This window comes from Choloepus didactylus, chromosome 2 (assembly GCF_015220235.1).
Source record: "Choloepus didactylus isolate mChoDid1 chromosome 2, mChoDid1.pri, whole genome shotgun sequence".
NCBI lineage: Eukaryota > Metazoa > Chordata > Mammalia > Pilosa > Megalonychidae > Choloepus > Choloepus didactylus.
This window is the reverse complement of record NC_051308.1, coordinates 225969727-225993240: the sequence shown is the minus strand read 5'-3', so window position 1 is coordinate 225993240 and position 23514 is coordinate 225969727. Positions and strand designations below refer to the sequence as shown.

General features: G+C 45.5%; 1 pseudogene; it reads right to left on the bottom strand.

Moving 5' to 3' along the window:
- Nucleotides 1–10600: 10600 nt before the first annotated feature.
- Nucleotides 10601–11285, bottom strand: LOC119527780 (annotated as a pseudogene).
- Nucleotides 11286–23514: the final 12229 nt, after the last annotated feature.

Below are 23514 nucleotides of genomic sequence, written 5' to 3'. Positions count from 1 at the left end.
CTGCAGATATTCCGCGGTTATTTAAAAAGGTGTTGCTGTCGGATATATAGTTCCACAGATATGTTTACAATCCACTGAAAACTGGAAAAACAAGGACCAAGATGGGGCCTGTTAGAAAAATGTGTGTCGGTATGCAGAAACAGATCTGGAAAGACATGCAAACGATGTGAAAATCTGTTATCTCTGGCTCTTGTTTCTAATTCTTTCAATAATTCAGATGTATTGCTTTTCCAACAAGAAGAGTTACTTTTTTTGCTAGAAAAAATCACTTGTTAAAAGTTTTTGGTCCTTACACAACCCTCTCGTTTTCAGATGAGGTATCCGCTTTGTCCATTCTCAGCATTCTTGGCATCTCAGTGATGGGCGGGGTGGGCTGTCGGTCAGTTGTGATCCAGCCATGGACAAGGATCAGGCATGTAGCAGAGAGAACCCTGGGGCCTGTTTCTGCCCCAAACCATGACTGTAAGCTTGGATCCCAGTGGTTATCTGGGGAGAGATGCATGGTGACAGAGAGTGGTAGATCCAGAAGTTGCTCAGAGTTTAGCCACCAGTGCAGACACCCAGAAATTTTCAAGATGTTTCTGGGATTTTCATCATGCCCCAGTCCCAGCGATGGCTAGAGGTTGCCTTTAGCTCAACCAGTGCTTCTTTTTTTTTTTTTTTAATAAAAAATTTTATTTTGAGATAAATTCAAACTTACAGGAATAGTGGCAAAAACAGTACAAACTCCATACATAGAACTCCAGCATACCCCGACCCCCCTCCCCCGATACCCCTATCCACCACCTTTAACATCCTGTCACACCACCATTTCTTTCTTTCTTTCCCTCTCTCCCTCCCTCCCTCTCTCCCTCCCTCTCTCTCTCCCTCCCTCTCTCCCTCCCTATCATCCATCATCTATTGCTCTGTCTTCTGAACATATGAAAGCAAGCTGCACACATCCTTGAGAAAACAATATAATACACATATACATTACGCAATCCCATTAAACACAGCTAAGAAGTTCAAAAAATTCAACCTTGATACAAAGCTTACATTTTATATTTCCATTTTTTTTTTTTTTCCTTATGTCCCATCTGTGTCTCTTTGAGCCTCCTCTCCTCCATACTCAGATCCCATCCAGGATCATCCTTGGCATTTAATTGTCATCTATTTAGACTGTCTTTTTTTTTTTTTTTTTTTTCAATTGTGGAAACATATACAGCCTAAATCTTCCCATTCCACTCCCTCCCTAGCATTCCATTAGTGGGATTAATCACATTTAGAATGTTGCAATGCTATCACCTTCCCACCATCCATTTCTAGAAGTTTCCCCTTCACCCCAAACAGAAACCCTACACTCATTTCTTAACTCCCCATTGCCCCTTCCCCCACTTCTTGGAACCCCTATTCTACTTTTCATCTCTATGGTCATATTATCTGATACTTTCTTTGTGTTTACTGTGGGGCTTAAATTTAACATCTAAAATCTGTAACAATCTTGTTTTTCTTTGATACCAACTTAACTTCAGTATGACACATAAACTATGTTCCTATACTCCCTCATTCCCCCACTTTTATGTCGTTCTTGTCAAAAATTACATATTTTACATTGAGTCCAAAACCACTGATTTATCATTACAGTTTATGTATTTTAGATCCTGTAGGAAGTAAATAGTGGAGTTACAAATCAAAAATACAGCAGTATTGTTACTTATGTTTACCATGTGATCTTTAGTGGTACCCTTTATTTCTTCATGTAGTTTCAGTTAATTGTTTAGTATCCCTTCCTTTCAGCCTGCTCAACTCCCTTTAGCATTTCTTATAGGACTGATCTACTGGTGGTGAAGTCCGTCAGCTTTTTTCTCTGTTGGTAGGGCTGAAGTAGGGCAGGTCTTTTATTAGCAAAATCTCTCAGCATTTGTTTGTCTGTAAAAAATTTAAGCTCTCCCTCAAATTTGGAGGAGAATTTTGCTGGATAAAGTATTCTTGGTTGGAAGTTTTTCTCTCTCAGAGTTTTAAATATGTCATGCCACTGCCCTCTCGCCTCCATGGTGGCCACTGAGTAGTCACTACTTAGTCTTATGTTGTTTCCTTTGTATGTGGTGAATTGCTTTTCTCTTGCTGCTTTCAGAACTTGCTCCTTTTCTTCAATATTTGACAGTCTGATCAGAATATGTCTTGGAGTGGGTCTATTTGGATTTATTCTATTTGGAGTTCACTGGGCATTTATGTTTTGTGCATTTATGTTGTGTAGAAGGTTTGGGAAGTTTTCTCCAACAATTTCTTTGCATACTCTTTCTAGACCTTTACCCTTCTCTTTCCCTTCTGGGACACCAATGAGTCTTAAATTTGGACGTTTTATTTTATCTATCATATCCCTGAGATCCATTTCAATTTTTTTTATTTTTTTCCCCATTCTTTCTTTTGTTCTTTCATTTTCTGTTCTGTGGTCTTCGAGGAGGCTGAGTCGTTGTTCAACTTCCTCTAATCTTGTATTATGAGTATCCAGATCTTTTTAATTTGGCCAACAGTTTCTTTTATTTCCATAAGATCTTCTATTTTTTTATTTACTCTTGTAATTTCTTCTTTATGCTCTTCCAGGGTCTTCTTTATGTCCTTTATATCCTGTGCCATGTTCTTCTTCATGTCCTTTATATCCTGAGCTATGCTCTTGTTGCCTGTCTATAATTCTTTGATTAATCGTGTGAAGTACTGTGTGTCTTCTGATCTTTTGATTTGGGTGTTTTGGTTTGGGTTCTCCATATCGTCTGGTTTTATCATATGCTTTAAGATTTTCGGTTGTTTTTGGCCTCTTGGCATTTGCTTTACTTGATCCCTAATTTGACAGAACTGCAGCTTGGTGGTGTACACTTTCTCTAACTAACCAGCAGATGGCATCCGTGAGTCACCTATTCCCCTCAAGTCAGTTCTCCCCCACTTTGTCTTTGTGGTGCGTGGGTGTCTGATTCTTGTGGGGTCCAATTGGTGCACGAAGTTTGGGTGTGTTGCTGGTGCTGCCTGCCCTGAATGTGGGATGTGTGTCTGGGTGGTTAGGCAGGCAAGGCAGCTTTAATAATCAAACCTTCTTGGTGTTCCCAGAGATTTAAGGCTGTTGCAGGAGCCTAAGCCTTCATTTCAGTCTTTCCACTGACTGTCTCTGCCCTGACCCACAAGTCCTTGGTATTCGCATAGGGTCCCTGGGATTTCCGAGCGGGTCCCCCTTCCCAGCTGTGCTCTTCCAGGGCCTCTGCTGAGGGAGGGCCGCACCACATCACTAGTGTGCGCCGCCTGCCGGGGAAGCCCTGGGTCGCTGGGCCATGCAGGGGCGCTCCCAGCCCGCTTCAAAGATGGTTGAATGGGACGTGTTAACTTCCCCCTTTGCGCACAGCTCTGCCCTCCCAGCTCAGGGACAATCAGCTGTGGGTGTATTAAAGGCCATTGTCCACGGCCGATATTGTGGCTTGTGTGTAGTGCTGCAGGAAAGATTCCCCGTCACACTGGGCTTCTTGGCGTGGCTCTGGGCTGTGGCCTGGCCTCGGGCAGGAGCGTCTCCCACCCGCTGGGGAGACAGCTGCAAGGAATGAGGTTTTTTTTTCTCCTTTTGGTTCCCCTCTGCTCCTCTGGTCTCGAGACAATCAGCAGCAGGTGTGGAAAGGGGTATCCTCCATGCCAGACACCAAGGCCTTAGCCCAGCCTGCTCCCGCTGTGCTTCACTGCATGGCTCTCCATGTCATATCTGCAGCCACTCCTGGGCTTTTTTTTTTTTGAAGAACTAGTCCATCTCCAAACACTAGCCCACCATTTCCCTACACCACAGCATGGCCGTGGGACTTTTAGGCAACTCACTCACTCGTTTCAGAATGCAGGCTCCTGGTTTCACCAAATGCACTTTCCCTGTGGATTTAGCAGACCTTGTCTGGCTGGTGTATTGCTGGAAGTGGTGTTCTGGGTCACTTTCTGGTTTTATCTAGTATTGTTCATGGAGGTGTTTTTTTGCCCTATCTCACCTAGCTGCCATCATGGGTTCTGCAACCAGTGCTTCTTGATGGGGGCTCACAGAGGCTGCGTTCAGTCCTCAGGGCTATGGAAGACAAAGAAGCCTCAAGTGGGAAGCCTGCTTTAGTATTCCTGAATCTCCTCTAAAATTGTGACCATCCCCACTATGCAACTGCCACTCTCTCAGACCCGGAATCCCACTGAACTGGGAGCAGTTTGGCAATGGAGACAGAGGTGTCATTTGCCACCTGCTCTACCCACTCAGCTTGTGTGATGTGAGTCTGAATCTGGCACCTGCTCTTCTTGACAAAATAGGCCACGTTTGTTCTTACATCTCCAAATTAGGAGTGTCCGGGCGCCTTGGTGCATCAATATGAATGGACGCTTGGCGCCATGAGCTTGGGCAAGTTGTGTATCTTGCAACCTTAACAAAAATAAAAATAAAAAAGCCCTTCATCTACGAATGCAGGTTGGAAAATCTCAACCAGTTACCATGACCTGGCTCTTCTACCACATGAAATTAATCATAGCCCCAGTATGCAGCTTCAGTTTCTTTCAGATTTCTCAAATATTGATAATAAATACACTCTGGAATAAAACAGGTGTATCTTTGTTGGTATCTCTGTATCTACAACAGCCTATAGTATTAATATTTATTGAGTCCTTGTCATTCGGCAGGCACAGCAGTTTACATGTATCATGGTGTTCAGTCCTCATGGCATCCCCTTGAGGTGGACATTATTAATATTTCCTTTTAACAGATGGAAGGTCACATAGTTAATCAGTGACAGGATTGAGATTTGCACCCAGGTCTGTCTGTCCTCAAAGCATGTGGGTTTAAGAGTTCTGCTACTCAGCTTCCCAGTAAGGGGCAACAAGAATAAAATTCTATGTCCTTGATCACTGTGCTGGTTTGGATCTGTTACGTAGCCCCAGAAAAAACATGTTCTTTTAATCCATTCGTGTGGGGCAGACCTATTGTGGATGGGACCTTTTGGCTAGGTTATTTCAATTGAGATGTGACCCCACCCATTCAAGGTGGGTCTCATATCCTTTACTGGAGTCCTTTGTGAAGAGGATAAAAGACAGTAAAAGCCCAGAGAGCTGAGAGAGAAACACCCTGTGAGAAATAAGCAAGGACCCACAGAAGCTGAGAGACATTTTGCAGACAGCCATTGAAACCAGAACCCAGGAGAGAAGGACCAGCAGATGTCCCATGTGCCTTCCCATGTGACAGAGGAACCCCAGACGCAGCAGCCTTTTTTCAGAGAAGGTATCTTCCTCTTGATCCCTTAATGTGGATGTTTTCATGGTGGCCTTAGAGCTGTAAATTTGCAAACTAATAAATTCCCATTGAAAAAGCCAGACTATTTCTGGTATATTGCATTCTGGCAGCTTTAGCAAACCAAAACAGTTTCTGATCTGCAAAGATCATGGCACTAAATTCTTATGAGTGACAGGGAGGGAGTGCCAGCCTCCTGTTTGGATTGGAATATTAGGAGGAGACAGAGTGCTGATAAATTTAAAAACTGGCTCTGAGGATGGAGGGAGCCCTGCTTGGTAGCGTTTGCCAATTTCTTTGGTTCAAATACCTCCATCATGGCTAATTTCAAGCTAGCAATGTGAGGTCACTGAACACAGAGTTGAGAAGAGAAGTGCACAATCACTCTCTTGAGGCTGCACCAGCTGGCTGGGTGGAAGAAGCCAGTAACTGTGCTTTTCCAGGTTTAGAACAAAGCACATGTTGAGTCTGCATTCAGAGACTCTGGTCTACAGTAAGAGACTCCAGTACTTTTACAGTGAATAAATAAGCCCCAGATGTCTGGAACAACTCTGTCCCCTAGCTGGAGCACAGTAGCCATTCACTGAATGTTTGCTGAGTTGAACTTGGCAAGTGACTCATAGTTCAAAGACTTCTCAGTATCTCTTTTGAAAGTATGACTTCATAGTCACTCCTGTCATAGATGGGATTTTATAGTCATGTCTCCTCCACTGATCCCAAAAATAATGTGTAATAGGGGGAAAAAAACCTAGATTACAGTCACACCCTCTCCCTCTCCTGCTTGCTAAGAGAATTGTGCCTGGGCTGGCAAAGGGTCCAGCGGGGTTAGATTGATTGACATAGAAAAAGGCAGAAGAGGAAAAAGACAAGAGCCAACCAGATCAGGGTTTGAACAGAGAATTTTGGGGCATTTGGAGAAGGGAGGAGCAAGTTTAGGGGACAGCTGTCCTGAATATGAGATGTATGAAGAAGAGAGATGGAGAAAATGGATTTTAAGACTTTTTGTTTTATATTAGGACTGAAATCCCTTTTGGCATTCTTTTCTAGAAACTAAAGATTTTAAATGGTTTTAAACTTTTGTTGTTTTGACTATTGTATTTCTTACTTTTTTTTTAAAGTCTCATTTAAACTATATTATCTGTATTATTACTTTAAAAAAAAGGTACAGATAGGATAATTCATTTTTTTAATGGTTGCACATAATATCCTGTTGTTAAGTTAGGCTCTAATTTAAAAAAAAATTTTTTTTTTATTAGAGAAGTTGGTTTACAGAACAGTCATGCATAAAATATAGGGTTCTCATATACTACCCTTTTATTCACACCTTGCATTGATGTGGTACATCTGGTACAATTGATGAAAGCACATTCTTGTAATTGCATTGTTAACTATAGTTCATGGTTTAACATAGGGTATACTGTTTATGTTGTGCAGCTCCATGGATTTTTTGTTTTAATTTTTATTCTAGTAATATATATACAACCTAAAATTTCCACTTTTAACAGTTGTTGCTTTAATGTGCTGCTGGGGGAAAGGTAGGCCTTAATATAAAAGCTAGAAGGCCCAGCGTTGCATGGGAGTGTTATTTAAGACTTTAACAGTTGCAATGACGGAAACGGCAATCTGGCTTAAGCAAAAAAGGAATTTTGCTGGCTGATTAGCCTGGGAAGTTCGCAGATGGATGTGGCTTCAGGAAGGCTCTAGCAGGAAAAAGACTATGATTGGCCTGGCTTGGGTCACATGCATTCTCTGACCCAATCAGTGTGGCCAGGGGCATGGGCTGCTCCAATTGGGCAGCCTGGGTTATATGTCTTCCTCCGGGGGTGCAGGGAGCACTGGGATTAACAGCCCTTCCAACCACACAGAATGGGGGAAGGATGGATCCCTAAAGGAATAGATGCTGTGGAGACAAACAACACATACCCACCACAGAGGGTTATGTTCGAGGAGACCTCAGAGATCTCACAGATAGTCCACACCACCTTCCAAACCAGAAAGTCTCCCCTCTCCAGTGTCCTAGAAAGACAGACATCCGGATGTTGGAACCCTTCCAGTGAAAGGATCTAACTCCATTTGGGGGCCGCCAATTCTGGTTAAGAAGATCTCCCTTGAATTTACTTACCTCCTTAACTTTCCTCATTCATCTGGTTCTTCCTTTGGAGACCTCAGAATAACACAAACCCCTTCTCTTTCTGTTAGCTTTTCAGATATTAAGGGTCTCAAGCAGTGCAATGACGTCTGGCAGTTTCCTGGGAATCAGGAGACCTGAGCTGCAGCTTTCAGGCTGACTGAATGCAGTCGAGTGACCACCTGGGGTTCCCATTTTACAGATGAGGACACTGAAGTGAAGGGTCTACAGTAAGAGACTCCAGAACTTTTACAGTGAATAAATAAGCCCCAGATGCCCAGAACAACTCTGTCCCCTAGCTGGTGCAAGCGCACACAGTTGGAAATGGGGAAGTTGGAATTCGCATTAAGGACCATGTAACTTCAAAGCTCCCATTCCTTACCGTTCTGTTACCACGTGGCTTTGAGCAAGTTACATTCTTTCCCTGGCCTCAGCTTTCTCAGCTGTAATCTGGGATCGCTATTGCGCATCAGAATCTCCTGGAGGGCTTTTAAAATGCAGATGGCTGAGGTCTATCCTGAGTCTTTGATGAAATTTTCTGGGATGGGGCCTGAAGAGTTGCATTTTTAACGAGTGTCCTGGTGCTGTTGGGACAGATTCCAGCTCTAACCAACCATAATGTGGGGTGGGGGAAATCTTTGCCTTTCCATTTAGTTGTTGTTTAGGCACCTATTCAATGGTGTGTGTGTGTGTGTGTGTGTGTGTGACAGCAGACAGCAGGAATTTAGCTCCACTGTAAAGTTAATTCAAACGATCATGGAGGGAAATTTAAGAAGCAGATAGGCAAGTGGGGATAATGAGTAGTTGTCCATTCAGATGTGAAGGGAACTGAGAGAATCAGGTTTAGAATCTTATAGGTTTCCTAGTTATAATAATCACTTCTACTTATTGAGCACCCACTATATCTAGCTCTGTGCTAACTGCTTTCCCTACTTCATCTCATTTAATATTTACAACCAGCCTAGAAGGTGGGTGTTATTGATACATTAGAGAGGTTAAGAAACCTACCTAATGAGAATGCAAGACGATGCTTTGGAAAATAGTCTAGCAGTTCCTCAAAAAGTTAAACAGTTATCATCTGACCCAGCAATTCTACTCCTAGGTATCTACCCAAGAGAATGGAAAACATGTCCACACAATTTGTACAAGAATGTTCATAGCAGCATTATTCATAATAGCCCCAAAGTGGAAACAACTCAAATGCCCATCAACTGACAAACACATAAACAAAATGCAGTATATCTATATAATGGAATTTATTTGGCCACAAAAAAGGAATGAATCACTAGTACAGATATGTGGTACAACACAGACAAACTTTGAATACATTATGCTCAGCAAAATAAGCCAGGCACAAAAGACCACATATTATAAAAGCCCATTTATATAAAATGTCCAGAGTAGGAAAATCTATTGAGACAGAAATCAGTGATTGCCAGGGGCTGGGGTGGGCTGGGGGTTGGGAAGTGGCCGCCAATAGATACAGGTTTCTGTTTAGGGTGACGAAAATTTTCTGGAATAAGATATTAGTAATGATTGTACAACTTCGTGACTATGCTAAAAGCTACTGAACTGTACACTCTAAAAGGAGAATTTCATGGTATGTAAGTTATATCAATAAATCTATCTATCTATCTATTTGCATGGTTTCTGGCCACACTTACTATTGAAATAGTAGATTATATCTCGATTTTTTAAAAAAAGAGAGGGGAAGAAACATACCTAAGGGCACAGTTAGAGAGTGGTGGCGCTGGGATTTGAATCCAGAGGCATATAGTGTCTAAAATCCAAGTGGCCCGAAGCAGAGGAAAGGAGCATCCAGGGAGCTCATTTCCAGCCTGGGTTCAGGCTCTGACCTTGGGCAAGCAAGCCCTTTCTTCCCTCGTGGCCTCAGCCTGGCCTGCTGTGCCTCACGGGGGTGGGATTCGCGCTCAGGACCCTTGCCCACCCAGCGGTGGAGGAATCCAGATGTGCCACCGCGCCTCCGCGGGAGCTGGGGCCTGCGCGGAAACACAGAGGGCGTGGGCGAGCAGAGCAGGGCCGTTCTCCGGGGAGACCCGCTCTCCCTTTCCTGTGAGAGCAGCCAGGCTTTTATCTGCTCCTTCCAGGCCTGGGAAGGCCCCCAGGCCCTTGGCCGCCGTTCCCAGGCGCGCTGGGCGCGGGGCGTGCAGGGACCCACAGCCCGGGCAGAGCCGGGCCGCCCCGCGCTTCTGGGAAACCGACGCCGACAGCTTTCCGCTCCGCGCCGCCGGGGCGCCCGCCCTCCGGGCTTCTTTGTTCCTCTCCGCCGGCCACCGAGGCCCTGTTATGTGCTGTGTATTCATGGGCGTTCTCGTCCCCCCTCCCTCCTCTCTTCCTTCTTCCTTTTTTCTTATCTTTATCTTGCCTTTTTTTTTTTTTTAGAAAACAGATTTATATGTTAGGCTATTACAAAGGCAAAACAATTCTTCTCTGAAGTACTTTGAGGACTTTCACTTGTTTCACTTGTTCTGTTACAGAAAATCACCTAAGAGTTTGGAAATGGAAGGATATTATCTAAGAGGTTATAACAGAAAAGACGAGAATTTTGTGAGCTAAACATGGTGAAAAGAACAAAAGCTGGAGTCAGAAGGGCAAGACTTGTGTTAGTTAGTGGTAGTATGTGTGGCTGGGATGTTTCTGAAGACTACCTAGAGATGCCTGAATTAATTAATCTGGGCCCCAAATTAGTAAAAGACCCCCACCCCTGTGGAGAATAAACAGAGAGACTAGGAATCCTCTGCAGTACCTTTCTCTCTCTCTCTCTTTTTTCTTTGTCTCTCTTTTTAGATCCCCAAAGGATAAATTCAACCTCTCTTTTCTACAGCTAGTCTACCTCCACCTCCAAGCTGCTGTGCATTTTCACCACGTAGGTCTGCTAGCTAACAAAGGACCCATATGGTGGAGGCAGGAATTATAGGTCTGCTCAGAGGACACCTAGACACTGGAAGTTTTAGACTCCATGATAAACTACCAATACCCTCTTGATTAAATTAATTCACCTTGTTAATAAAGGTCACCAGCTTCTTGTGCTGGTGACGACTTGCTGTCTCAGTATAATCCGTCCCAAGAAAGAACTGGTTCAGGTGAGTTTTGGAGAAAGAGATTTTCATCAATCCCCACTCCATTATATAACAGAAACCAAGTTCTCTCCTACAATAATGGTCTGAATCTTAAAGCAGAATAAGTCATTTTCAGTGATCAACATCTGCATCCTCAAATTGTCCAGCAACGGTTGGTGTGGTATCTACATCCATCCTGTCTTCATAATCTCTTATTGAGTTTTCTGTCCGGAACCCAGCCATGTTATACTGGCTGCTCACAGACTGAGGAAGCATTCCTTCTAATCTCCCTAATGCGGCTTGGTCTTCTGCTGTTAAATGTGATAGTCCTTCTTCATAGGGGTAAAATGTAGGAATGTCCCCCTGCCCTTGTTCATGTGCTTCCACATCATACTCTTCTCCATCATAATCATCTGAATCTTCACCCTCAGGATCTGGATGCAAAGCCTGGCATTCACACATTGCAGTGAATATTGCATCTAATGCTGATTTATCACTAGACACAAATCTAAACTCAGCAATAGGTTCATCATCATCATCATCACTGTCTTCCTCTTCTTCTCCAAATTTGGCATTCACCATAACATGCAAATGCTCTCGTGGATAACTTAGGTCTGGACACAGCATGTAAAGTAATGGTGGGGTATTCCAGAGAGAATCCTAATCCAGAGCCATCGAACAAAGACAGGCGGCTCTTAGCAACATAAAGGGTGCCAGTGCCGAGGCCCTTCCTGTCAAGCACAGCTTGAGTATCTGGCAACTGCTGATGAAACCCCTCAGCCAGGCAGGGCAGCGGAACCCTTTTGAGGAAACTCATTGCAGCAGGGAACACCTAGACCCAGGCTGAAGGCAGCTAAGGTGACTGTTATTGCTTTTTAACAATGAGCTTTTCATTACTTGAGTAATGAATACATTCTCCTGGTAACATGTTAAAATAGATCAGATTCATCAATCCCTCATCCTTTCCTCTCCCTCCTTCCCAGAGTATATGCTATTATCAGTTTGGGGGTGAATTTTTTCATATCTTTTTCTGTGTACTCATAAAAAATACATGATATTGTGGGTCTCTAGCTGTGGTTTTTATATTAATTATATCATACTCTGTCATTCTGCAACGTGCTTCTGGCTTTTTTCATGCGACAAAGTGTTGTGGAGAACTTTCCATGGAGACCTTTACTTCATTGCTGAAGGTATTCCAAGGTTCAAAGGTGCCATGTTTTATTTAGCCATTCCCCACTTGGCAGAGATATATGCTTTGCAGTGTTCACATTTGTTCATGACTCCATATGCACTTGGCTGTGTGTTTCTCCTGGGAAGATAAATAGGGAGATTTGGATCTGCCAGGTCTGAGGGTGTGTGCATTTAAAAATTTAACAGATATTGCCAAATTGCTCTCCAGAGTTGCTGAACCAATTTAATTCCTAGCATCATACATATGGGAGTATCCATTTCCCAACATCCTTGCCAAACTTGGATCTTATCAAACTTAAAATTGTTTTGCCAATAGTGGTTTCTCACAGTTGTGTTAATTTGCGTTTGCCATGGGAGGGAGTTGTCTGAAAGTTCCAGGTTGCTGGTATGGGGGAAGAACTCAGGAATTGGGGTCAGGCAGCCCGAACACTGGACTTGATTCTGCCACCCTCTGCTGTGTGACCTTGGGCATATCCAGTTATCTCTGGTCTTGGGCATGCTCATACATATTCTCTCTGAATCCTCTCTGCATTCCTGTATTTCTCTCTCTGCCTGAGAATCTTCATTAGGAACTTTCTTTTGAGTTCCCTGTTTCTTTGTCTCTGAGATGAAAGGCTTCTCAGTTCCCCAGAAGTGTCCTCTTCCCTCTTTGTACCCTGTCAGGACTCTGAAATTCTGGGGTAAAGCAGTGCCCAGAGGCCCTCCCACTAAAGTGCACACATGTTCCCATCAGTGGACAAATCTTCAACTCCCCCATTGCTCTCTGAATAGTGCTGCAAAGGTGATATTCTCGCCAGCATGCAGCAAGCAACAGGGCAGGACACCAGATGGAAAGGCCTTTAGTAATTTTTTTTCCTTTACAAAAATAAAGGAGAGCTTCCTATTCGCACACGGAATCCTTAGGCGCTCACGTGGTTCGCCAAGAGCGAGCGTTGGGGATGTGCCTGGGATGACCTAATCATGGTGCCTGGTTCCACCAGACAATTGCCTTCCATTCTCGGCTCAAAAGAGTTGGGGTAGTAAGGTTATTCAAGGTGGATATGGATAAGGCGTAGAGGGACGCATGGATCTGCCACTATACCTTCCTGCCCAGCGTCCCCTCAGCCTGGCTACTATAGCACAACATACCGAAGAAAGAAAGGAAATAGCTAATTCCAACCAGACTCGACCCAGCTGCTTCCTTCCTCAGAGTACAATGCTGAATCCCAGAGCCCACGCTTTCCGGACCTCAGCCTCCTGCCTCCTAGACCTACTCCTATTTTTCTCGCCCAGCGATGGCGATTGTGTATGACATGTTCATAAGGCCTAAAATAACAGAAAACCTCTTAAGGGGGGTTAGATGGTATTTTAGGGGAAGTATTCTGAAAGTGGAATACTAAATGATCCATTTCGGGGTGGGAGAGGAGCCCTGATTAGCCTTGTAGGGAACACCTGTGATAAACTAATTTGCATTAAGATTTAAAAGGATGAGAATTACCGTCCGTTTATCCATTCAATAGAAAGTAATTTTGAGGACTCACCGTCCACATCCTGAAGAGAATCCACGCCTTGGGTTAATTATGTTAACCGGATTAATTATGTTCCTACGGATGGTTCCTTGATTGAGTCAGCGACGTCACAGACATTGCAACTAGGTTTCATTTCTTTGTTCTCATATTACTTAATTGCACGAAGATGGTGATGGAATTGATGTTTCAGAGGTCCCTCCCAGCTCTAAAATGCTATTATTTTTCCTTGGCACCCTCTTTTACCTCCATCATCTCCTTTTCCATTGCTTCTCTTGTAATTCCTCACTAGGGTCTCACTTCTGGATGGTCGCAGTTCCATTTAATTGATCTTTCTGCCCTCAGTCTTTACTCCTGCCAGTCTTGCAGTACGGCCATATTAATGCTTCTAAAACACTGTTTTGTTTTATTATTCTCTGTACTAGCTGTCGATTTACCTACAAAGAAACTTTTAAAAAGTTCTCCACAATTTAGCTTAAAGACTGCAAACCACTGGTGGTCTGTGAATCAAACCATTTTGCAGGGCTGTTACTTATTCAGTGTTATCTTTGCTAACCTCTTAGGCACTGAGTGTTTTCCCAACTTTTTGAACCATAACCTACAGTAAGAAATAGAGTTTATATTGTGCCCCAGTGACTCAATACTTATCTTACTGTGTAGGATAAAGTAAAAATGAAGTTAATATGATATAACCATGTTTTATAATGAAATGTAGAAACAAATTTCAATGTAAATAATTCAAAAGTAAATTAGGAAAGAATGTATTTGATGCCATGGAGGTCCTTGCCTATTCATAAATTTATTCCTGTCCAGAATGTATCAAGACAATGCTACAAATGCATCTGGTCTACTGTTGAGGCTGACCTTTAATTTTTAAAAGAGTCAAAATTGAAAATGCTAATTCACATCCATAAAATTATAATCTCATGGATGTATGTCTGATATGCACTATATCATCTGTTGTGAATAGTAATAATGTGAGTCCACTTTCTTCTTAGTAATAAAAAGTTCTTTAATCTTAAAAAAACAAAAAAGTAAAGGAAACATTGCAAAACCTTACTTTAGGAAAGTACAACATGCTCAGTGTAGAAAAATTTGGGAACTACAGAAAATTATAAAGAAGAAAATAAAAATAAAACATAATCCCACTCATGGCTACCATTTGTTTGTACATCCTTGATAGATGTTTTCATATAGCATTTGATATACTTTTTTCTGTACTGATTTTTCACTTAGCATGATATCATGAACATGTCATTTAAAATATTTTTTGAAATCTTGATTGATATATTCATGTCTGCTTTTACAGAGGCTGGTACAGTTTTGCTCTCCCCAGGTGAAGATGGGTAAGCTTTGAAAGGAGCAGCATGGCCCTCACCGACCTGGACACACACATACTCTGGTCTCTGAGAGTCTCAAGAACCCTGTGGAAAGAGCCCCTTCGAGACGGTGGTCAGAGGGGTCCCCAGGTGCCCTTTTCTACCCTGAAGCTGACTTCCTCCTAAAGCTTTCAACTTTGTGACTTTGTAATGAGGATAATCAACTGCATTTCCTGAGAATGAGCACCAGGGGGCACCACACACCAAACAAAACCGATCCAAACCGCGACGCAATGTTTTAGACCAAGAAATTTGTTGTGTTTTTTTTTGCCCTGGAATGGGGGCACTCCAGAGAGAGGCCTGTCTCTCCTGACTTCCTTGACATTCTCCTTACCTGACCTCCTGCAACCTCTAGGGTCTCCTTAGATGTGCCTGTAGGAAGCTCTGGGAGTTGGGGGTTGGGGGCTTATTTGGGAAGGAGGAGGCAGTGCACAGCCTCTTAGTAAGAACCCCAGAGTGCAGCTTCCCTGTTGTGTGTCTTTGGGCCACTTGCATCACCATTCTGAGCCTCAGTTTTTCTCATCTGTTAAAGGGAGTGACAATTCCCTGACTTGCTTTACTGTGTGTTTGTGAAACTTATGCAAAAGCATTTTGAAAAACCAAGAAGGCCTGGGGACTTTGCCTGTGTGTTGAGGTGAGAACTGTAGGATGCATGGATAGGACTGGTCAGGAGGCTCCAGGGAGGGTGATGGTGGCGGCAGCTGTGGAGATGGTGAGAGGTAGTTGGATTCTGGATATATTTCCAAGGAAGAAGCAATGAGATTTGTTAAAAGATTGGAGGTAGTGTGTGAGAGGAAGAGACAGTCAAGGATGATACCAAGGCTTTTGGCTGGAACAAATGAAGACCAGGGATGCATTTCACTCACATGGGGAAGGTGGTAGGAGGATGGGCTTGAAGTTTGGGACGTGATAAGTTTGAGATGCCTTCTAGACATCTAAGTGGATTTGTGAGGCAGGTACTTGTATATATATTTCTGAGATCTGTGAAAAGTTCTGAGTTGTGATCCAGATATGAGAATCAGTAGAGTGTAGCTGATATTTAAAGTCATGGGGCTGAATTAGGTCACTGTGTGAATGAATGAAGACAGAGGTCAGAGGATTGAGCCTTGACCTCTTTCTTGGGGTGCTGTGAGGATAATATTAGACAGTGGATTGGTCTAGATCAGAGATGAAAACATAACTGACATACACACTCCCACATCCTTTCCAGCGCCTGGGAAGACATCAGTAATTCATCATGGTGTCTTTTCCCTCCACCCCCATTGGGCCTAGAGCAGGTCTCAGAATCCTTCTTAACACAGAACGCTAGATAGTTGCTACCAACCAAGTGGAGATGATTGAAAGATGAAAGTTCTCTGTAATCCTTGGACTTTATTCCAGCTCTGGTACTCCAGAATATATTCCCCTTGCTGTTTCTGATGGCTTTGGTAGAGAAGTTGTAATGCCAGGTCTTTCCAGCAGGAGGCACTGTTGACATTTACTTCTCTATTGCCCACAGAGAGATTCCAGAAGCAGGAAGTAGTTTTCCCTGGAGTGGTGCCCTCTGATGATTTTCCTGGCAGCTACCTAGACCTTTTTTTCCTGGTACGATAAACCGAGCTCTTGGCTCCTCCCAAGCAACGTCTCAGCTTTCTTCCACTGGCTCTGGCTTTGTGTTATCAGATACCATTGGCAGCCTCCTCCTGCTTAGAGACAACCCGAACCAGCCTTTTCTGCCTTTTCAGCCTCCCAGCTGCTGCTCATTTCCCCAGAGTTTGCAGGCATGGGCAGCATGGTGGACGGCTTCCTGTCTCCATGTTGTGCCCTTTTGGAATACCTGTCAGCCATCCTTCCTCTTCCCCCTCAACTCTAGAATTCCTTTTCTTAATCCATCCTCTTGAGAGCAGGAAAGAGCTGGGGGTGGGAACTGTTGACTTCACTGTGCAGACAGAGCAAAGGAAAGTGTGTGTTCCGTGGTGTGCCCAAGCTGGGGTCACTAACAAGCTAAAGCGGAAACCAGAACCTGGGTCTCCGCTCCCCAGGCATAGGTGAGCCACTCACCACCCAGACCTCGTTCATCTTCAGACTCAGGCCTTCAGTCAGCCTTCACTGGGCACCTTCCCCGTGCCAGGCACATGCCCGGTGCTGGGGTAGACCAAAAGGGGGGCTACTCTGCTGGGCCTCAGGGAACGCCACCTCTGGAAGGGGAGACAAGTGTTCCAGTGGGTGATAATGGTGCAGAGCCTTGATGGAGAGATGGGGAACCAGGGTGCTGGTCAGGGGGTTGATTTCTGGATCTTTTGGGTAACCCTGAAACTGCAGTAAGCATGTGCCTCTTTCAAAATGTCCATCTGGGGTCCATCTTTTCCCACAGCCAACATTTAACATGGGGCTAGCTCTTCCTCAGCCTTCTCCAGCCTCAATATCCCTGTTTTGGCCAAATAGCATCTTTCCTGCCTCCTCCAGCATTCCCACCATGTATGTGTGTACTTCACTGCTGCTTAGAAACAGATGACTGTCATGGGAAGGCCCTGGACGGGCGCCACCGGGCTGGGGAAGCACCTCCCTCTGCCCACCCCCTCTGCCCCACTTCCCACCACCCTCTTCCTTGGACCTCCTCCCTTCCTTCTCTCCCGTGGGTTGACATCCAAGGCCTCGGGAATGTCTGTCCCCAGCCTTTATCACTGTCCACCCCCAGCCTGGGGTTGGGATGAAGGAGACGCCAGGACTTAGCGCTTGGTAAACTACGGCACGCCTTTGCCACCCGCCCCTCCCTCCTGTGTGTTAAATCTGCAATCTTTGGCATGTGTTTGTTATTCAGAACGCCACAGGAAGGTCATCAGCTGTCACTGTGAGCAAAGAAGAAAAAGAAAATGAAAAGCAGGCTGCTTCTGGGTGCTCCAAAGGCCCAAACCACAAGGACACACCTGGTGGTTTTCGGTGGACGCTGGTGTGGGGATCAGCCTGTGTGTTGGCCTCTGAGTGTCGCAGGAGTCCATGTAGGAGAGAAGCAGTTATTACTTATGTTGACAAAATTTTCTTTTTTTTTTTTTCTTCACCAAAAAGGTAATACACAGTTGCTGTGGAAGAATTAGGAACTAGAAACTTTAGATACAATAAACAAAAAACAAAGGCATCTGGGTAACTGCATCACCTAGAAGTTGTCACCGCTGTCACCCTGGGGAAGTACACACAGACAACGTGCCTTTTTTTGTTTCTGTCTTTTTTCTTTTACATGCTTTGCAACTGTTCTTTAACAGGCCCTTTTCATTGGACACTATATTGCGAATAAAAATAGCTAAAGGTAATTGGGACTTACTCTGTGGCAGGCACTGTGCTAAGCACTTTGCAAACAGAACCTCATTTAACCAAACCGATGAGGCTGGCGCTGGGTACCACTGTCCTTAATTTATAGATGAAGGAGCCAAGGAGTCAGTCGGATGCTCTCCTGAGCCTAAGGGGCAGGAAGAGGTGGACAGAGCCCCAGCCAGGGAGGCAGAAGGCCAGTGTCCAGCTCATTTTCTCAGTGACTTTGGACAAGTCACACCCTGGCTCGGGGTCTTGGGTCCTCTCATCTCTGAAATCAGGGGGCCAGGCCAGAACAATCTTCTTCACGGGGGAACAATCTTCTTCACAGGGGGTTGGTGTTGCTGACCCTTTCCCTACTTATGGGGCCGCCTCCACCCAGGCCTTCCTCCATCTCTCTGAGTCCAACAATAATCCCAAGCACTGCTGAGCACTTCATTCAATCCTTCCAACAACCCTAACAAGGCAGGTGTTATTTCTAGCCACCTTTTTGGATGGGGAAACTGAGGCACGGTGAGCTGAAGTAATTTGTCCAGTGTCACCCCATTAGCAAGGGGCAGAGTCAGGATACAAACCCAGGCTCGTCTGCCGCCAACCCCGGAGCACTTAACCATTACCGGTGGTTTTCCAGTGTTTTCTTACCCACGGTAGGAAACACATCTTGCATCATGATCCAGTCATACAACAATGTTTGACTGGAACAGAAATTTCATGAAGAAAATATGTATCCTTACTACTGAAATGCTCTTGGATATTGTCTCTTCTGGTCCATTTAAGAATCCTGGCTGTGGCTACTACATTGCTTTCAAGACCCCTAACGGGTTGTCCTGTAGTTTGAAAATCGTGGCTTATGCTGCTCTCTTGCCACCCCTTTGAAGCCCTTTTTAATGGGCTCATTTGATCCCAGGAAATAGCCAGCACGAGGGTTGTGCCCATTTCAGAGAGGAGTGAACTGAGTTCTGAGAGGGTCGGGCGGGTTCTGCCCGGGGTCATGCAGACAGCACTGGGGTGAAGACCTAGAGACAGGCCTAGGGCAAATCCAAGCACGGCCGGCCTCGTTCACTGCAGCCCCTGCCACTTTGATTGCTACACTTTCCTGAGCACCCACTCCTTGCAGAGTGTCCCAGAGGGGTGTTAGGAGCCCCTTGTTGCGGATGAGGCACTGGAGGCTCAGAGAGGCTGAGTGACTTGCCCCAGGCTACCCAGCCCATCAGAAACCAAGTCTGGTTTGGCTCTCCACTGGATTCCCAGAACCGACCTGAGGGCCTGAAACCTGACAGGTGCTGTCACCAGGTCTGCCTCCTGACCCCCAAGCCTTGTCCCTTGGCCCGTTTTCAGTGCTTAGCCCCCTTTCTTGGGGAAGCACAGAGCAGGTTGGGGCAGACTCCAGAGCAGTCGGGGCTTGCTGGGGCTCTGCCTGGGCGAGGGTCCCTGGGGTGAGCCCTCTTTGCTGAGTTTCGGTCCCAGGTCCCTGCATGCTCACATGGGCCTTGCCCTGTCAACGGAGAGGTAGGGAGGGCGCCAGACCGCTCCCCTGGGCTGGGTGGAGGAGCCCGGCCGGCGCCTGGGCTTACCCGGCCTCTCCCAGCCCCTGCAGCTCCTGGCTTACCTCTCCCTCCCAGGCCCCAGAGCCTCTGGCAGCGCGAGAACGCGGGGCCTACCTCCCGACCGAGTCAGGCCCCCCTCCCAGGGCTCTGTCCCTCGGCTCCCTGCCTCTGACTCCTGCGCCTTTCCTCTTTGGGAGGAGGTTGGGGTGAGAGGGTCAAGTCTCAGATTTAACCCCAGGGCTGGGATCATGCTTCCTGGGGTGGAGAGGAACAAGCAAACAGGCACGCAGCCTCGTACATCTGCTCCTTTTGGGCTGTGCATCATCCGTGAGACGTCAGTCCCTGCCCCAGAGGAAAGGAGGCGTGGGGCCCCCAGAATCCTGAGCAGGAAGAGGGCTGATTCCCCAGCAGGAAGCCCAGAGTTGACTCAGGAGACGGTTGCAGACCCCGGAGGGGAGAAGGGTAGGGAGGAGGGGTGGACACTGGGGCAGAAAGCCAACAGCTGGCTTTGACAGGGCATTGCATGCTTTGGAAGGTGCCAAGTGTCCCAGGGGTGTGGCATTTTCACCTCCACCCTCCTCTCTGCCAGTGGGGCTTCACCCCTCCTAAAGAGCTTGCTCCACACTCCCTCCCTCCAGGAAGCCTTCCCGGCTTGACCCCACCCCAAGCTGCCTGCCATCACTCTGCCTCCTCTCTGAGTTCCGGAAGGCAGCAAGACGAAGCCTGGTACTTAACTCACAGTCCTCGGCCCTTTTTCCAACCCATGCTCAAAATGTTGGGTCCCTCTTTGGGAACGGTGCTCAGAAGCACTCTGAAGATGAAGACACACACACACACACAAGCGTGCACACGTGCACACACGAGCACACATATCTGTCATTATTTGATAGACCAATCTTGTTTACTCAGTCACCCACCAGAACAAGAGAGTCAAATAGATTATTTGGGATCAAGGGATGAAACAAAGCTAAGCTAATTTTTTTTTTTTTTTTTCCTGCAGGGCTTCTCAGCTACTTTAATAGTGAGTGGATTTTGTGAATCTGCAGTTTCCCAAATTTACTAGACCTCAGAATTCTTTTATAGTGGAGCATCTCCTGGGACTAGTGTGCTACTAAGCAACCTCAGAGAAATACTGGGGTACAGAATATTCTAGAAAGGGCAGATCCAGCTTAGCAATGACTTCTAACAAACACAACATAATTCCACAGACTGAGGGTTTATACCATGTCAGTTTCCATGCTAAAACTTTACATGCCGAGTCTCAGCAGAGTCTCAAAACTGGTGATGTTTTATTATGGAAGGAAGGAAGGATATTAGGTCGCTGGATGGGTTAGTCCACCATAACCTCACAATGTATTGAGATCCCTTGGTGGGCTGGGCATTAGCCCTTTACTCATTTAATTGAGGCGAGGTCTGCAAGTTTCCTAGGTAGGTGCTGGGATCACTGTGGTGGTGATGAAGGCGGAGAGAGGGTGGAGGGGCTTAGGATGGCAGCTCTGTTCACCAACCCATTTGGAAGTGTTTCAGTATTTTGACAACTTAGTGTGGATGCACCGACGTGCCCCTGCTGAATGGACGACAATAAGCATCCTTCCTGCCTACTGGGAAGTGGCAGAACTCTGACCACTGCCCACGAACACATTTTTGTTTTATTTGCAAGAAACAAAATAGGGTGGAGAGAAGCACATGGACTTTGAAATCAGGCAGAACTGAGGGCAAATCCCGACGCAGACTCTTGCTAGCCAGGTGTCTTTGGGTGAGCCTCTTGTTCTCTCTGAATTTCAGTTTCCTCACCTGTAAAATGGGGAGAACCATATCGCTTACCTCGTATGGTTGTTGTGAGGGGTAAGTGAGATGATGCGTGGAAAGCACAGCATCTGGCCAAGTGGGAGCTGTGATCAGTGAGGGTGGTTGGCATTTATTATCAGCAAAATTATGGACTATTTTCGGCTTTTCTTTAAGGAAGATGATGTAGATTTGGGACTTGACTTATTTCTCATATCATGAGAAATACAAGCAGGAGCAGCTCCAAATTGCTGTCAGATCAATTTCTGCAACATGCACCTGTGCAGGTGCCTCATAAACTGATACTGGGGTACCTGGACCGGAAGTACATTCAGCTGATCAGAATTCAGCAACAGACCATCCCCGTACGGGTCACACAGTGATTTCCTGGTCTCTACTTATCACCCAATCAGCACTCAACAATTTCCTAATCTCTAGCTGCTCCCCAGAACTTGTCAAGAGCCAGATCCCTGGCTGTTAACCCAAGTAGAACTCAGCAATGTCCTGATCCTGCGCAGTCTGCCCAGTTAGAACCTGGATCTGTCTTTCCCTGGGCCAGTCACACATTCAGAGTTACTGGTTTAACCTTCACCAGAGCTGAGTTATTATCTTGAATTAAGAGAGCTCTTTAAAAGACTCGTTAGCTCTTTCATAGACTGATTGGCCAACTGAAAGAGTGAATCATAACTAAATGAATAATAAATAAATAATAAAATTATTTGCCTTGTTTATAATAATGAATATTTTTGTTTTATTATGTCATTAATAAAAACAATTATTTAAATACAATTTTATTGAGATATTCACACATCATAGAATCCATCAAAGTATACAATCACTGGCTCACAATATCATCACATAGTTGAGCATATAATCCCATGATCAATTTTAGAACATTTTTATTACTCCAGAAAAAAAAGTAAAAAACAAAAGAAAACTCAAAACATCCCAAAGCTCTTATCTTCCCCCTACTATTGACTCCTAGTATTGGTGTGGTACATTAGTTACTGTTTATGAAAGAGTATTAAGATATTACTGTTAATTATAGTTCATAGCTTGCAATAGGTATATTTTCCCCCATATATCCCTCTATTATTAAGTCCTTGTAATAATGTACATTTGTTCTAGCTCATGAAAGAACTTTTTTTATCTGTACAGTCAATCATAGTCATTGTCCACCATAAGATTCGCTGTGTTACACATTCCCGTGCTTCAACCTCCAACTTTCCTTCTGGTGACATATGTGACTCTAAACTTCCCCTTCTCACCACATTCACACACCATTCAGCACTGTTAATTACACTCACAATAACGTGCTGCTCTCACCTCTATCCATTTCCAAATGAATAAAAACAATTTTTTAAATGGCTTGTATCCATTGTGGAAAGTACAGGAACAGGACAGAGAACTAGAAGCAGGTTATTCAAAATGACAAAAACAAGGCAGCACTCCTCATGGATGACTTTTGCAGAGGACCTCGCCCAGGCCAGGAACTGCCTCTGCCCCCTTAGTTTTCTCCCCGGTGGGAATGGCTTTGGCCACTGGTGAATGAGCTGGCCGCTCCCTGCCCACTCCCTACCCGCTGGTCAGTCCAGGGAAGCCTGGGTCCTCCGGGCAGAGTAGCACCTGCTTCAGGCCTGGAGATGGGGGCTGGGCTGTCCAGACCTGCTGCCCACTTCCTGGAGCAAACAGTTGGGGGTGAGCCTCAGAAGAGTGGTGTGCATGCTGTGCTCCCAGCGAATGGACCCAGCATGCTTAGCGCTCTCCATACGAGGCCTGGTTAATTACTGACCAGAGAATGGGGGGCACTGAATCCATGGCATAAACCCTTGCTTCTGGACAGTCCGACCGGGGGGCTTTGCAGCTGGGAGGCCAGTTTCTCTGCCCCTCCTGCAGAGTGGTGTATTCAGCATTAACCGCAGCAAGAGAGATTTGAGTTTGATTCAAGGAAGACTTATAGTTGTTTGGATTGTTCGGTCCTCAGGATGGGAGCCTTGGGGGTGCTCCAGGATTTCTTCTACATGGCTGAGAAGGAAAACCAAGGCCCTTTCATTTCAGCCAGCTGGAGAAGTGATGATCTGGTTTCAGAAGCAGAGGGATGGACTGGGTGGCTCAGTCGGTGAACAAGGGGCCCCTGGAGCCGAGGCTGGGCCTGTGAGGCTCCCGGGGCAAGTCATTCACCTCTCTGGCCTCAGCGCTCCCATTGGTGAGATGAGGGTCCTGGAGGGTGTGATTGTCTGTCCCCTTAGCCAGATCGGTATCTGCCCTGACCTTGTGCTCCCTTCGCTCCACTCATTCTCCCGTGCAAATGCCACTCCAATTGCAAGCTCTGACCAAATTCTCTTCTCCATGAG